Raw genomic sequence first — 16,517 nt, 5'->3', positions numbered from 1 at the left:
GAGATTGAAACGTGTCCCCGTAAAAACGTCGGCTGGAAATTCGCGTCTGAAAATCTCTGGAAGGATAGCTCTCTCGTGTGTGCCGGTACATACACGAGGCGCTACATTGCGATCGGACCGATTATGGGATCTTTATTACGGCGATCTTGCGATCTTGCGATCTCGCCGAGTCCGACGGAGTTCGTACAATTATCCGCTCGTTACGTCAAGTGAGCGTGCAGTTCGTCACTTGCGTTCGCGGCGCTACGAAAAGAAAACAACGAGTGATGGTAGCAGCTGGCGGTGCCGTTACGTCAACGATCGTCCGATCGTCCCGATCGCGAGTCCGCGCGATCACGGCTCCCGCGCGTAATGATCGTAATTCTTGCAACGCGCGACGCGCAACTCCGTCACTCGCTTATCGTCGTTCGTCATGTATACTGCTGTGAAAGTACTGGAATTACTCGCGTCACTTCGCTCCCGTTGCATGTACCACGAGAACGTGCATCGGCAGCGAATCGCGCGAGCTCACGCACCGTCTTTGACCTCGTCAAATGTCGGAGCGGCATTTGAAAGGAACGACGCCGTGCTCTTTAAGACCAACCGCTTTCAGCTGGCTGCTGTCGGTGTGCCGGTCGCTTTAACGAAACCCACCTGATCGCAGCACCAAATGGCATTCTAGATTTATCACCAGGAAGATATCGTTGATACTGTTATACACCCTCAGAAAGGATTTCTGATAACAAGACGAAAAATATTCTTGACTAATTTAATCGTATTACAAGTATAAAAAATATGAAAGTAAAACAACTTTTAATTTAAATCAGTAATTTCTATTCTTCTCTCTCGAATTAAATAACATTGTCTTACTGTCTTCAGACAAGAGTAACATGTACAAATTTATGCTTATATATTCTTGTATGTAGAATAATTTGATATTAGCGCCACTTTATAGTAGGCTTTGTCCATGTCGACGCATCATTTTCTCACAGTCGCTCGTCGACTCGGCGCTTCTGCGTCCTTTATTCCGATAAAACGGCCAATATTTATGTGTTGCAATCGAAAATCGGGAAAGTGTTTCTGTTATTTACAATGAATAAGTGCAATACTCTACAAGAAATATTAAAAGATATGGAAATGTAAGTAAGTATATACAATATACTTACTTGAGAAATAAGATTCGAGATAAGACATTTGCATATCTTTTAATATTTCTTGTAGAGTATTGCACTTATTCATTGTAAATAACAGAAACACTTTCCCGATTTTCGATTGCAACACATAAATATTGGCCGTTTTGTGCAGATTCTACAAATTCTCTTACAAGAATAGAATAAGATGTCTTTTAGATCTCACAATATTCTGAAATCAAGAATATTTTGAACTTGCTACAAATTTGTATCTAAATCCTTCTGAGAAAATGAATGAGATAGCACGAAGATTATTCGAATCTAGATTTTCGAATTTTCTATTCAAGATTAAAATATGCTTCTTTTCAATAATAAATATGATTGTCGCTATAGCGATCTTATTTTATGATAGATTAAAGAGTAATAGCATTAAGTCCAGAAATCTTTTCTGTGGGTGTATCATCGCGTACATGCACGGGGAGATTCGCAAATTTTTCGGTATTTTCCGTCTCGTTTTCCTTCAAGAAAACTTTTCTTATAGTAATAAGATATATATGTGACGTTATCGCGTGTATTAAATTTCTGTTTAGTTTGCGATCTTCTTTCGATTCAATAAATAAATTCTTGGGGCGTTTTCTGGAGGGTTTTGCAGGGGGAAAGGGAGAGACAATTTAATAACGTGACGTGACGTAAATTCCTAGGATAATGACATGTGTATTCACGAGAGGCCGTATCGATCCGTCAGGCGCGATGGAGCGCATATATCGAAGCATATAAAAGACGAGCAACGGCCGCGCGTTATCGTCGATCTATATTAAGGCGTTGTAAAAAGCGAATATTCAGCCGATAAAGAGCTGTCTATAAACAAATTTCTGCGCTTTAACGCCACGTCGAACATTGCACGTCTTGACATCTCAAACGCCGTTATTTTTTAACGTCAAGTGATTGTGATTAGATTTTTATCATTTATTAATATACGTGCTTTCTACACTCGTATATCTTATTTGATCTATGTTTTCCATTAAATCATTGAAATAAAGTACTTTCAAAATACCGTCACCATTTACGCGAACAAATACGATTGTACAATCCCGATGCAGCTTGGCTTTCATATTGCCAGCATATTGTCCAATCCGTGTACCGCATAGCTCGTAAACTAGACGCGAGATAAAATAATACCGTAGCGGTACAGGACAGATCGATGCGTGCGCGGAATTAAAAGACAATTTATTACGATCGTTCTCGGAGACGTGCACTCGTGCCGGTTAGCGAGGCGACCTTTACGTAACGATGGCTCGTGGAATACGGTGGAACACGACGTAGGTGGTCGCCCAACAAATGAAGCTTTATCGAGCTCGCATCGCTGCCGCGTGGAGAATTTCGTCGTCGGGAAACACCGTCGTGTGGTCGACGCAATTGGGTCAGCAATCGTAATCAAATAACACGCGCAAGTCCTGTGAGGCATAAGAAATCGAGATGCTTGATAATTTTGCCAGCAACTGCGAAAGCTGAATTTCGAAGAGCGAATATTCGGAATTTTGTACGCGCGATGGTAATCCGTGCGAATGATTGTTTCCATTACCGATTCGAGGTGAATTTTCGCATTTTGTTCCGCCAAACGCGGGGAAATCTCTTTTCTGCTCTCGTCCGCGTCGCTCGCGTGTCGGCGATCGTGCTATATCGTCGCCTTTCACTCGGCCGTACCTCGCGCCATTGTGCAGCCGCGCTGGTTGCGCAACGATATTTTAGTTCCAGTGCGTTGCAAAATGCACTAGCTCTACTAGCGTGCCCGAACGCGCACGCGGGACTCGTCATCGGTGTCGCGGTCATCGCGTTGCAGCAGCTGCCGCGCGATTGTCCCTTTCCGGCTGGCGTCGGGAGTGCTCGCCGTCGAAGATGTAGCCTTCATCAACGAGTAACGGCGCGCACGACCGAAGGGAGCCGGTATCACGCGATGTCACGCGAATTGTGACAACGACTTACGAAGAGGGCTTATGAAACGCAGCGCGCGCGCGATCATCCGCTTCGATCGCGCGCCCGACGTCTTCGCCGCACCTTCAAATTGAAGTCGCGTGTATCCGTAAGGGGGGACCTCTCGATAGGGGGACTCTGACGGCAGATTCATCGCGATTCGTCGCGCGTACCAGCGACGTCATGAAAATTTAATAACCGGATGACACACGCGCGGCATGATTCACGCACGTGCGCGAGTCACTCGCCGCGCGACGCTTCATCTATCACGATAACCAACCGATCTTCCACCCACACAAAATATCGTCCCGAGGTCATAACTCAGTGACGTAAAGCCGCGAATCCGTGTCCCCGAATACCGCGGGACCAGGTGCGAAAGTGAAGTCCTCGTGCTCCCATATATCCCCGATACGGCGCAATAAAGTCATCTTCGCCGGTTATAAGTCGACCGAAATTTAAACTCCGCCACGGGGCGAGCCGCGCCTCCTCTCCTCTGTTCCTTTCTGCATTCGTTTCACTTGGATCGCAACGAGAACCGATGGTCTCGCAATAATTCTCGCAGCTTCGTATTTTCCGTGTATTTTGTAAATAGCCCAGAGGCGTTTTTGAGCCGCTCCCTTTTAACTGGTTGTTACGATCGCAATTTATTAACTCCCGAGCGGCACGTATTCATTTTATAAGTAAATAATGCCGTTTATCTTCCGTCGCTGTGATCATCATCGCTCGCTTATTAAGCGCGAGCGAGCAATTGATTGTTCGTACTAATAAATTGCTGCCGATGAAACGGTACCATCTGGATGTTACACGGTTTTATCGCGTCCCGCTACGCGCATTCACATTCGTTATTAGATTTATTTCCCGGGTTTATGTCGCTCGCGTGTACTCGCGCGACTCGCCGAAACCGCGAGCCGATATCACGTGTCATTGCGACAGACGAAATATTATGTGCTCCATTCGGGTACACGCGTAAGGCTCAACCGCCGTGTAAGAACATTAATCGACGTCGCGCTCCTACATCGAGGTCTCTATCGATAATAGCATCGGACCGGGGCACCCCGTGGAAGCGCTGTCAAGTTCCGCAGGTATGAAATCGATCCGAAATGGGTCGGAGCCGGTTGCTAGACACGTCGTGGCATACAGATAGATATGTCGCTGGGACCAGAGAATGTTGCAACCAATACACCTATCACCGTTACCGATCACATCGTGAACGCAATAGCATTTCGTAATTCTGATCGATATGCGCAATCTCGCCGATCCTCTAAAATTGCTCTTCGCAAAAGTACATCACGACGTCACATACTCAGGTCGCGTTATGTATGATAGCACCTTGCACACCCACAGAAAAGATTTCTGGACTTAATGCTATTACTCTTTAATCTATCATAAAATAAGATCGCTATAGCGACAATCATATTTATTATTGAAAAGAAGCATATTTTAATCTTGAATAGAAAATTCGAAAATCTAGATTCGAATAATCTTCGTGCTATCTCATTCATTTTCTCAGAAGGATTTAGATACAAATTTGTAGCAAGTTCAAAATATTCTTGATTTCAGAATATTGTCAGATCTAAAAGACATCTTATTCTATTCTTCTAAGAGAATTTGTAGAATCTGCACAAAACGGCCAATATTTATGTGTTGCAATCGAAAATCGGGAAAGTGTTTCTGTTATTTACAATGAATAAGTGCAATACTCTACAAGAAATATTAAGGGGATATTCTAGTGTAAAAGCGGAATTTGTATGCTATTTTGGTGAATTTTTTTGGAAAAAAGTATAAGGTTTTTTGAGGCAGGGTTTTCCCTGCTTATTCATACATATTTGGTGTATGTTTCCAAATTTTTGTAGTAGACAATAACTATAAATAAGCGCTGCACATGATATTAAATAAGAACATGGAAAAAGAAGTTGGTCCATGGTTCCCATGATTTCAGCTGTTCTGTTCATCTGAAACAAAAAAACCAAAGAGATTCTTAATTAGTATGAGTGTGGCTATAGCAGGTACCAGAATGAAAAAAAAATGTTGAAAATTTAAAACATGACTTCATTGAGAAAATTAAGTTTCGATTTGTGCCATTTTTTTCACCATTGAAGGGCTGTAGAAATTCCAAAAAACAATATTTCGACTTGATTGTGGTAGGGGCTATAGCCACACATATACTGAAGATGTGTGCAAAAGCCTGAATCAATTGATTAACTGGTTTTTGAGATATCATGGGAACCAATTTGAGAAACATGGTTTCGAGAAAAACACGTTTAAAGTTTTTCATACTGATTACATAGAGATAATGTTACTTACGATCAATCGGCTAGTCCAGGGCCATACAGGGGACATTCCTCTTGTTCGTAGAAGTCCTGCAGAGCTGATCTCTCTTCCCTGCGATTCATTCTCTGATCTCGAGAGAAGGTAGTGGAGCGCCGCTCCGAGCGGGTGATACGAGCTTCGTTCCGGGAGTTTGCGTACATCACCGCTTGCTGACCAATACTAACTCCCATCACGTTTATAAGTTTGAAAATTGGCATAAATCCTTTATTGAAAATTATAACTGCCAGGAATGTTGCTATTTCAACAACTTTCGCGCCAGCATGGAGATGTTTTGGAGCAAAAGTCCAAATCAATGAACTTAGAGATTCATTGTACTATATAACCTGTACTATACAAAGGCTCCAATTCAAATGTACGACCTTCAAAGAATAACGATCTTCCGATCCTACCTAAAATACTAACCAATGCTCTGTTGTGTGCCGCGCGGTCCAACCGCCGAGCGCGCGCCAGAGGTTATTTTCTATTAGGTGCTATTACTTTGTTAATTTTGCGAATCGGGCTAAATCTTCTCGCAGACATATTTTCCATACCATATACTTGCAAAATATGCCAAAAAAAAAATTCGATTTTTCTGACATGCTACACTAGAATACCCCCTTAAAAGATATGGAAATGTCTTATCTCGAATCTTATTTCTCAAGTAAGTATATTGTATATACAAATAAGTATAATAACAGAAACACAGAAATACACAGAAACACTTTCCCGATTTTCGATTGCAACACATAAATATTGGCCGTTTTATCGGAATAAAGGACGCAGAAGCGCCGAGTCGACGAGCGACTGTGAGAAAATGATGCGTCGACATGGACAAAGCCTACTATAAAGTGGCGCTAATATCAAATTATTCTACATACAAGAATATATAAGCATAAATTTGTACATGTTACTCTTGTCTGAAGACAGTAAGACAATGTTATTTAATTCGAGAGAGAAGAATAGAAATTACTGATTTAAATTAAAAGTTGTTTTACTTTCATATTTTTTATACTTGTAATACGATTAAATTAGTCAAGAATATTTTTCGTCTTGTTATCAGAAATCCTTTCTGAGGGTGCAGGCAAATTTCAAGAATTAATTAAGCGACAAGTTATTAAGCAATTTCAGGTGTTATCGAACAATTCTCGCAATTCAGAGAAGCTTGCAACGTTTGTCCACCCACTTCCGACGTGATCTCTTCACGTCCATTAGGACGTTACCTGTACGTGCGTTCTTCCTCGCGCGTTCGAGCGTTCTTCCTGCCGATCGCAGGCGGTGCCGTGAAATCGATAACGCACACCCGGAGGAAGAGAACGAGCCACAGGCGTGAATCGCATCGTGGACGGAGAGAGGCGCCGACGGCTCTTATTTCACGGGTGTGCTCCATTCTTCGCCTGTAGAATGGTAACTCGTCTCTCGGGCACAAATCATCGGGTCTTAACCGCGTCCCGAGAACTTCGAGGCGTTTTCGTTCCTCGGCTCGCGAAGGGAGGAGCGGCATCGATCGATCACGGCATGCGATGGATCCTTTATCCATATTTATTTTTCGCAAGCGTACTAAAAGCACTGTCGATGATGCGATGGCGTTCCCCATTAATAATACATCGAGACAACAAACTCCAGAATCGCTCGCCCGAGGTTAGCCGTATCGGTTTATCGTCTCGCGCGTTTATTCCGCTTTCTGAGATATCTTGAGACACCAATAAATTCATATCATATCAGAAGGCCGCACGCGGCGCGCGGTTATGCAACACGTTTGTTAAGTTGAATCCAAAGTGTCGCGTGTTTAACAGTGCAAACCAATTAATCAATTAATTATGGAATATCGGTAGGCTAGCGTGGCAAGAATGTTCGCCTGGCCGTCACTCATGACACTTGAAATATCATATTTTTGTTCACATCAGCCGTTTCGCACGCTTTGCACACCTGTTGCTCATTATACTTCGCGCAGTTTCGATCTTTACGCCTGCACGTCATCGTGATTTCGTCTGAAGCCAGCCAGCTTTGGGATTACGCGCGTACTGGCTTCTGCTCGCTTTCAGATTAATGATTTATGTTCTGGACAGGCCTAGTTAAACAGTTGGCGTGCGTAAAGTTAATCTGGAGCGATTGGGCAATGCTTGTTCGCGCTTATTGCCGTAGAATTGATGCCTGTAAAGAGGGCGGTACGAAAATAGCTCGTGTCCGACTGCAGCCTGTCCCTGAACGCTGCTCAGGCGTGATATCTGAACAATAGGACAGACATCGCCATTGACGTGACTTCCTGTTGTGACTTACAAAGCGCGCTACTCTTTAATCCACGGTAGCTGATTCTGCTCCACTTCTGGCTGTGTGTGAGAGCGATCCCTTTAATTGCAGTTGGATTGGCGACGGATAGTCGCTAAAAACAGTGACGCCTCTCTAGAATTCGAGAAATGATATTTTATCGTGCCTTTCATTGTCGATTACGTTTAACGTCGAGTCACTGAATCGATTAACGGAATGAAATGATCTGTCGGCGACAGGTCTTCGCTGCGAAAAAGGCTCGGGATAATTAGCGCAATTATTCTCGAATAAACGGGAACGCGTAATTTATTAGTTGATTATTATAATTTGGACGTTTCTCGGGCTGGTTACTCAGCAACCTTCGATTAAACCGTAATAATTCCGTGGCACGAAACGGAGGAAGGAAAGATCCGCACGCTGAGCGGTTAATAATACCTGCAGTTTGTTTGAGCTCGCGGCGCGTTCGTACATTTTCTTGTATTACCGTTGAGAATGAAATTTTCTTTTGATAAGAACGTGAGCGCGCTGAAAGGGCGCAATTATGTTAAACTCGCCGCAATTACACGTAAATGAGAGATGCGTGCCGCGGTCGCTCCAGGATATTAAATCGCGTTACACCACCGTGGCGGCTCGAGTCGTCCGCAAAGGATCGAAAGTGAAGAGGTAGGCCGTGCAAAATGGAGGAAAGCGTAGGTGTACGCGTCATCGCGTAAATACCACGCCGTTTCGCACGGAAGCGCGTAATTAACGCGTAATTAGCGAGGCTCCTGCCGCGAAATTTCGCGATGTTCCTCCGGTCTAAAGTACTCACTGTCTCTCTTTCCTTAGTGCATGCGTCATCGCGGTGCTCAAAATACGCGTTGTAATTCCGCCGGTTGCTTGCTTTCCTTCCGCGATCCGACGTAACAATTACCAGCGCGATGATGCCCGAGTAACAAGCCGCATTGCTCGGAACAGCGAGGAGTAATGCGTGCAAGCACGCATCGCGGGGAAAGTCGAATTGCGGGGATTTTCGCGAGCGATCGGTATGATCGTCGTCGATTGGTCCGAGCGCATCGGCGGATCACGACGCTAATTGGGCGATTAAGGGAGAACTCGGCTCACATGATCGGCTCATCGAGTGATTAGGACATCGGCTGCTATCGCCAAAGCCGAATGCAATCACCGTTCGTCACCGTCACACCACGTCGTTCACCAGGCATGCTTTTCTCCTCGCGATGCCCACTCCGGTGCCCCTACTCCGATCGCCGTCGAGGTTCCACGGCGAGCCAGTCTCTCCCGCGCCTTTCTTCGCGCGGTCTCCGATCCGCGTGTCAGTTCGAAAGCAACCGCGGACAATAACTGACAACCGGTCAGCCGATCCCGCGGTGGCGGCGGCGGTCTCTCCGATATCTTTCCGATATCCGCGTAATAGCGCGAGTAGTGCGACGCGTGCTACTGCGCCAGTGTGATCGGGTCCAGTGATCGGGAAGCAACGATTCCACTTGCCGGATAATATCAGTGATTTCGGTAATTTTGTGTTTCGCGAATCATTCGCTTATCGTGAATGTTATTTATTATCATTATTATTAGCGGTGGACCGCTATTCGATTTCTTCGATCGTTAAATCTTGTGGAGGATGAAAAAATTACTCTTAGCTCCGACTTCTAGAACTTCGAGATGAGAATAACGTCCGAACAGTTGTTTACAATGCGTTTAATGGATTGTCGGCAAGGTGTATATGCGCATCTCTGACATTCTATGAAATATGCCAAGAGAAATACGGTCGCTGGAAATGATCGCGCAGCGTATTGAAGATGATTAAGCAATATAGTGTAACCGCGATAGGCGCAGCTGCAGCTGCAACATAAATTTCGCCTAACGGTGCTGAAGTAATCGCGAAATACGAGAAAATACGCATTTTCGCCGACCGGCCGACGCGGACTCGATCGCGATCGATTTCCAGCGTGGCGAGCGGCGCATATCGCACGCGAATGCAATATAGGAGCGGAAGTGTTGAAAAACGAGGCTGAATATCCGGTTGATAAACGGGTATCACGGGCACATACGTACACACATAGGGATGTCTATGCGTACGTGTCTCCTCGCATACATGCATTCGTGTATCGCAGGCGCGTAGCATATGCTATCAGAATGTGTACTCGTCGGCTCCGCGTTCGATTGCTCTACAGCGAAACGATAACGCCGGTCGCGATTCGCCGACGATTTATCGTCGTCAGTTTCGCGTAACGCGGCGCCCGATGATATTAGGGGTGTGGTTTAGTTTTGAGGGTTTTTTTGCTCAAAAACGCATGTATTTAAATATGATAATGAATGAATACCTTAATCAAAATATTTTCCTTCCTTTTCTAGAACTTTTTCCCATCTTTCTGGCAAGAGATGGATTCCACCACGATAAAATCACTCTTCTTTTCAGTTGATCCATTCGTCGACGAATTTTCGCACTTCTTCCAAATTATGAAAGTGTGTATCCTCTAAAGCGTGTTGCATCGACCGGAACAAATAATAATCGCATGGAGCAATGGAGAATACGCGGGGTGCGGTAAGACTTCCCATTCGAGCTCTAATAGTGTTTGTTTCACTGATAACGCAACGTGAGGTCGAGCGTTGTCACGAAGAAGAATCACTTTCCGTCGTTTACTCGCAATTGGTGGTCGTTTTTGGTCCAATGCTTGCTTCAACTTGTACAATTGGTGTCGATAACGATCAGCCGTGACAGTCTCATGCGGATTTAACAGCTCATAGTACACTATCCCACCAAATACGGAGCATTACTTTTCAACCGTGAATATTGCGTCTCGGGGTGGATGTTGATGGTTCGCCTGGATCCACCCATGATTTTCTGCGTTTCGGATTATCAAAATAGATCCACTTTTCATCCCCAGTAACAATCCGAGACAAAGGACTCTTCTTTTTTTGCCTGGCGATCAACGAAGTGCAAATGTTCAACCGGTTCGCAATGGCACTTTCCGATAATTGATGTCGAACCCATTTCCCTTCTTTCTGAATTTTTCCCATTTCATGTAAATGTTTGGTAACTGTTGTACGATCGACATTTAATGCTCTGGCAAGAGATGGATTCCACCACGATAAAATCACTCTTCTTTTCAGTTGATCCATTCGTCGACGAATTTTCGCACTTCTTCCAAATTATGAAAGTGTGTATCCTCTAAAGCGTGTTGCATCGACCGGAACAAATAATAATCGCATGGAGCAATGGAGAATACGCGGGGTGCGGTAAGACTTCCCATTCGAGCTCTAATAGTGCTTGTTTCACTGATAACGCAACGTGAGGTCGAGCGTTGTCACGAAGAAGAATCACTTTCCGTCGTTTACTCGCAATTGGTGGTCGTTTTTGGTCCAATGCTTGCTTCAACTTGTACAATTGGTGTCGATAACGATCAGCCGTGACAGTCTCATGCGGATTTAACAGCTCATAGTACACTATCCCACCAAATACGGAGCATTACTTTTCAACCGTGAATATTGCGTCTCGGGGTGGATGTTGATGGTTCGCCTGGATCCACCCATGATTTTCTGCGTTTCGGATTATCAAAATAGATCCACTTTTCATCCCCAGTAACAATCCGAGACAAAGGACTCTTCTTTTTTTGCCTGGCGATCAACGAAGTGCAAATGTTCAACCGGTTCGCAATGGCACTTTCCGATAATTGATGTCGAACCCATTTCCCTTCTTTCTGAATTTTTCCCATTTCATGTAAATGTTTGGTAACTGTTGTACGATCGACATTTAATGCTCTGGCAAGAGATTGATTCCACCACGATAAAATCACTCTTCTTTTCAGTTGATCCATTCGTCGACGAATTTTCGCACTTCTTCCAAATTATGAAAGTGTGTATCCTCTAAAGCGTGTTGCATCGACCGGAACAAATAATAATCGCATGGAGCAATGGAGAATACGCGGGGTGCGGTAAGACTTCCCATTCGAGCTCTAATAGTGTTTGTTTCACTGATAACGCAACGTGAGGTCGAGCGTTGTCACGAAGAAGAATCACTTTCCGTCGTTTACTCGCATTGGTGTCCGGTTCGTTTTTGGTCCAATGCTTGCTTCAACTTGTACAATTGGTGTCGATAACGATCAGCCGTGACAGTCTCATGCGGATTTAACAGCTCATAGTACACTATCCCACCAAATACGGAGCATTACTTTTCAACCGTGAATATTGCGTCTCGGGGTGGATGTTGATGGTTCGCCTGGATCCACCCATGATTTTCTGCGTTTCGGATTATCAAAACAGATCCACTTTTCATCCCCAGTAACAATCCGAGACAAAGGACTCTTCTTTTTTTGCCTGGCGATCAACGAAATGCAAATGTTCAACCGGTTCGCAATCGCACTTTCCGATAATTCATGTCGAACCCATTTCCCTTCTTTCTGAATTTTTCCCATTTCATGTAAATGTTTGGTAACTGTTGTACGATCGACATTTAATGCTCTGGCAAGAGATGGATTCCACCACGATAAAATGACTCTTCTTTTCAGTTGATCCATTCGTCGACGAATTTTCGCACTTCTTCGAAATTATGAAAGTGTGTATCCTCTAAAGCGTGTTGCATCGACCAGAACAAATAATAATCGCAATGGAGAATACGCGGGGTGCGGTAAGACTTCCCATTCGAGCTCTAATAGTGCTTGTTTCACTGATAACGCAACGTGAGGTCGAGCGTTGTCACGAAGAAGAATCACTTTCCGTCGTTTACTCGCAATTGGTGGTCGTTTTTGGTCCAATGCTTGCTTCAACTTGTACAATTCGTGTCGATAACGATCAGCCGTGACAGTCTCATGCGGATTTAACAGCTCATAGTACACTATCCCACCAAATACGGAGCATTACTTTTCAACCGTGAATATTGCGTCTCGGGGTGGATGTTGATGGTTCGCCTGGATCCACCCATGATTTTCTGCGTTTCGGATTATCAAAACAGATCCACTTTTCATCCCCAGTAACAATCCGAGACAAAGGACTCTTCTTTTTTTGCCTGGCGATCAACGAAATGCAAATGTTCAACCGGTTCGCAATCGCACTTTCCGATAATTCATGTCGAACCCATTTCCCTTCTTTCTGAATTTTTCCCATTTCATGTAAATGTTTGGTAACTGTTGTACGATCGACATTTAATGCTCTGGCAAGAGATGGATTCCACCACGATAAAATACTCTTCTTTTCAGTTGATCCATTCGTCGACGAATTTCGCACTTCTTCGAATTATGAAGTGTGTATCCTCTAAAGCGTGTTGCATCGACCAGAAAAATAATAATCGCAATGGAATACGCGGTCGGTAAGACTTCCATTCGAGCTCTAATAGTGCTTGTTTCACTGATACGCAACGTGAGTCGGCTTGTCACGAAGAAGAATCACTTTCGTCGTTATCGCATTGTGTTTTTGGTCCAATGCTTGCTTCAACTTGTACAATTCGTGTCGATAACGATCAGCCGTGACAGTCTCATGCGGATTTAACAGCTCATAGTACACTATCCCACCAAATACGGAGCATTACTTTTCAACCGTGAATATTGCGTCTCGGGGTGGATGTTGATGGTTCGCCTGGATCCACCCATGATTTTCTGCGTTTCGGATTATCAAAACAGATCCACTTTTCATCCCCAGTAACAATCCGAGACAAAGGACTCTTCTTTTTTTGCCTGGCGATCAACGAAATGCAAATGTTCAACCGGTTCGCAATGGCACTTTCCGATAATTCATGTCGAACCCATTTCCCTTCGTTCTGAATTTTTCCCATTTCATGTAAATGTTTGGTAACTGTTGTACGATCAACATTTAATGCTCTGGCAAGTTCTGAAGTGGATCGTGTTGGATTTTCGTGCAATAATGCTTGCAAATCTGCATTTTCAAGCTTTCTTGGTTGTCCCGAGCGTTCTTTGTCCTTCACATCAGTATCACGACTTTTAAAGCGTCTAAACCAGTATTCACACGTCTTAATTGATGGGGCAGAATCACCATAAGTTTCCACAAGAATTCTATAACCGTCAGCCGCAGTTTTCTTTTGATTAAAAAACAAAAGCAACGCATGTCGAAAATGCTGTTTCGGAAGTTGCATTTTTACGATGATATAAACACGACTGTTATTGCATCTATTGCTATAATGCTACTAAATGTCATGGATAATGTCAACACTGTAAGAAAGAACAGTTATCGGAAACAGCTATTGGAATAAACTGACACTACAGCCATCTGTTGCAAAACCCTCAAAACTAAATCACACTCCTAATACTTCCGTGTACGTGCGTGTGAATGTGTGTGTATGAGACTCAAATTTACTGATCTAGCGCGTGAGTCGCAATTGATTCATAATTGACCGAGTGTTAATTGACTCAGCATTGGCACATATTTGCGGAACTAAAACTCGCTAGTTTTTAGCTTGGCTTTCGGGACGATCAATGTTCAAGATCGGAAAGTCGAAAGAATTCAAGGCTTTTGAATCGTGCGCAAGGATACTTGACCACTGCGTCATATGTTTGCGACGCATGATAATTAATTCGAGGGAACGATTTACGTGGACTCATTAGTCCTCTACGTGGGATGCCAGCTTGGCAGTAAACACCACTTAATCCTAATGTCGTGGACATACGTCTTCCGTTATCATTCCAGTTAATATATCTCATGGTGCTCGTTCCTGTGACGTTTGTTTTTCCGCACTCTCGCGCTCTCGCACTCGGTTGTTCAGAGAGACTCGCCAGGCTGACAAATTGCTATTATATTTTACACGAGTCGCCAATGTTCGACCATGGAATAGGAGACTCAAATAATGCGAGAACAAGTGCGATCAAAGCTCGAGAAACGTAATCTTCCTTGCTTGGTGAACATCTGCCCAAGTCCGAGTCTGTTTCCTCGCGCGTCGATGTCGATTTCTTTGATGATCACGCGAGATCTTTCCAGTCGAGTCTTTCCGACGACCAGGACGTTGCGGCTAAAGTAAGGTAGTGTGTTTTCGGGCACGGTAGGTTAATTCTCTCTGCGCCGATGGCTGAGCTATGTAGAGCATAAAACGGCCGATTCGCCTCGTCCACGCCGAGGAGACCGGGGGAGAGAGGCTGCTCGAAATAATTATGGGCACGATTCTCTCCTGCGAGACTTCTTCGGAAATAATCCGCGAGGAAAGCCCGCGATCGGCGTCAACGAATACTCGCTTGTAAATCTGCTGCCGAGAAACCACTCCGTGAAATCTAACCGAATTCGCGCGGGATTTTGCTGATAGAACTCCTTTGAAATTCACTCGCCATTCACTCGCGAGTAGCTCGTTCCATTTTGAACATAGAAAGCAGCTCCGTAACGGACGTAGCGGACGAGTCGCAATTCCAAGTAGCTCGACCTGGGATTTCCGTTCGACCGGTGTGCACTCGCGTCTCGCTCGAAAAATTTTTCCGAAAATTTTTCGCGTTCCCCTTCGAGGCGCTTTCAGCGATCCTCCTCTTCGTCCCCCACGAGACGAGAACGCCGACCGGCATTCTCTCGAAAGGACGACGCTTTGTTTCACGTCGTAAAAACGTGAGAAGCGGCGTGTATAACGACGACGATGCAGCCATGGGCGAGCGGATGCGCTATTCGCTCGCGAGAGTTTTCAATACAAAGGGAATGGGATCCCGGAGGTCCGTCCCGTGGAAATGAGTGAAAGTCGCCATTACTTAACCGCACGCTCGCTTTACGCGACGGAAAAGCGTTTTCTCGCCGCCAATTAGCCGGAAAACATCCGCCGCTAGCGTAGCGGCCATTATTCCCGCTTTGTTTCATTTAACTACCGATAATGAGGAATTTTTTTTAATCACCCCTCACCACGGCGAGATCTATGGAGAAATTGCATTTCTGACGAACCGCTTTCGATTTGTGGACGTCGGCGTTGTAGGTATTTTCAGAAAAACTGCTGCAAGAGTCGCGTAACGGTATTGCGTATGAATTTTAGAAAAAGATTAAAAGCTCGTCACTTCGCGCGCGCGAATGCTTTTGCAATCTCTCTCGAAGGTGATTGGAGGGACGGTTTTATCTGACCGGTTCGTGGTTCTAATCGAAATATGCACCGGCACTCGCCGAAAAATTTTTCCCTGCCCGACGTGGTCGGGGAATAAATTTTCGTTCCGCTACGTGAGCCCCGACCGAAACAGGTTACACGCCGCAAAAAGGAAAAATCAAATCAGTAAACTTTAACGGCGATCGGTCACCCGCGATCGGTGGCACTTTGGTTTCCTGACCTTTTGCGTAACGCGCGCGCTCTCCTCGTGTGAAAAATCGGCCGGTCACTTGTCGCCGGTTAATTGTGATTAATTCGTCCGGCATTCAGCGGTATCATATGTCGCAGGCGTCCGTTATCGCGTGCATTATGACATTTTTAATCGTTCACTATACCGGTTTTATCGAAACTCGCAGTCGAACGGTCCACACGTGTGATCATTTTTGCACGCAGCTCTGCGTAGCAAAAAGTTAGAGTTTCATAACGCGCGCGGCGTAACCACGACTTTCGCGTGCAATTTTGAAGTGGAAAAAGACGAGAGACGACGTGTCACGCTGCATTCGCCTGGCAACTCGCGGGATCGTGCATACTCAGGGAAAAGGAACGGAAAAACCGGGCGCAAGCGGAGCATTTCCATGTCTCGGGGAAAAACGAGTTTCGTCCTGGCGATCGCGTATCGGGTCGCACGGGACGGTCGATTATCCGCGCCGGCTCGCTCACTTTCACTGGCCCCCGGACGGAAAGAGAAAAGCGATCGGGCCGAGGCAGCAGGCCGAGGTGTTATATAAATTAGACGTTTCGCGAATTTTTCCGGCGCGCCGGTGCGTATCAGGATGTCGATTTCGCGATAGCGTCGCAATTTAAGCGCGCGGTGA

The 16,517-nt window shown here is 45.0% G+C and overlaps 1 protein-coding gene across 1 annotated transcript in view; it reads left to right on the top strand.

The window, feature by feature from the left end:
• Positions 1 to 8,629: 8,629 nt before the first annotated feature.
• LOC105278187 (serine/threonine-protein kinase svkA) overlaps positions 8,630 to 16,517 on the top strand; it is a 52,536-nt gene continuing 44,648 nt past the window's right edge. The window contains exon 1 of the mRNA XM_011337061.3: positions 8,630 to 9,164. The gene's annotated coding sequence lies outside the window, so the exon portion shown is untranslated. The remainder of the gene's footprint in view (positions 9,165 to 16,517) is intronic.

Source organism: Ooceraea biroi, chromosome 10 (genome assembly GCF_003672135.1).
Source record: "Ooceraea biroi isolate clonal line C1 chromosome 10, Obir_v5.4, whole genome shotgun sequence".
Taxonomy (NCBI): domain Eukaryota; kingdom Metazoa; phylum Arthropoda; class Insecta; order Hymenoptera; family Formicidae; genus Ooceraea; species Ooceraea biroi.
The sequence above is the reverse complement of the archived record's forward strand: the minus strand, read 5'-3'. Positions and strand labels throughout refer to the sequence as shown.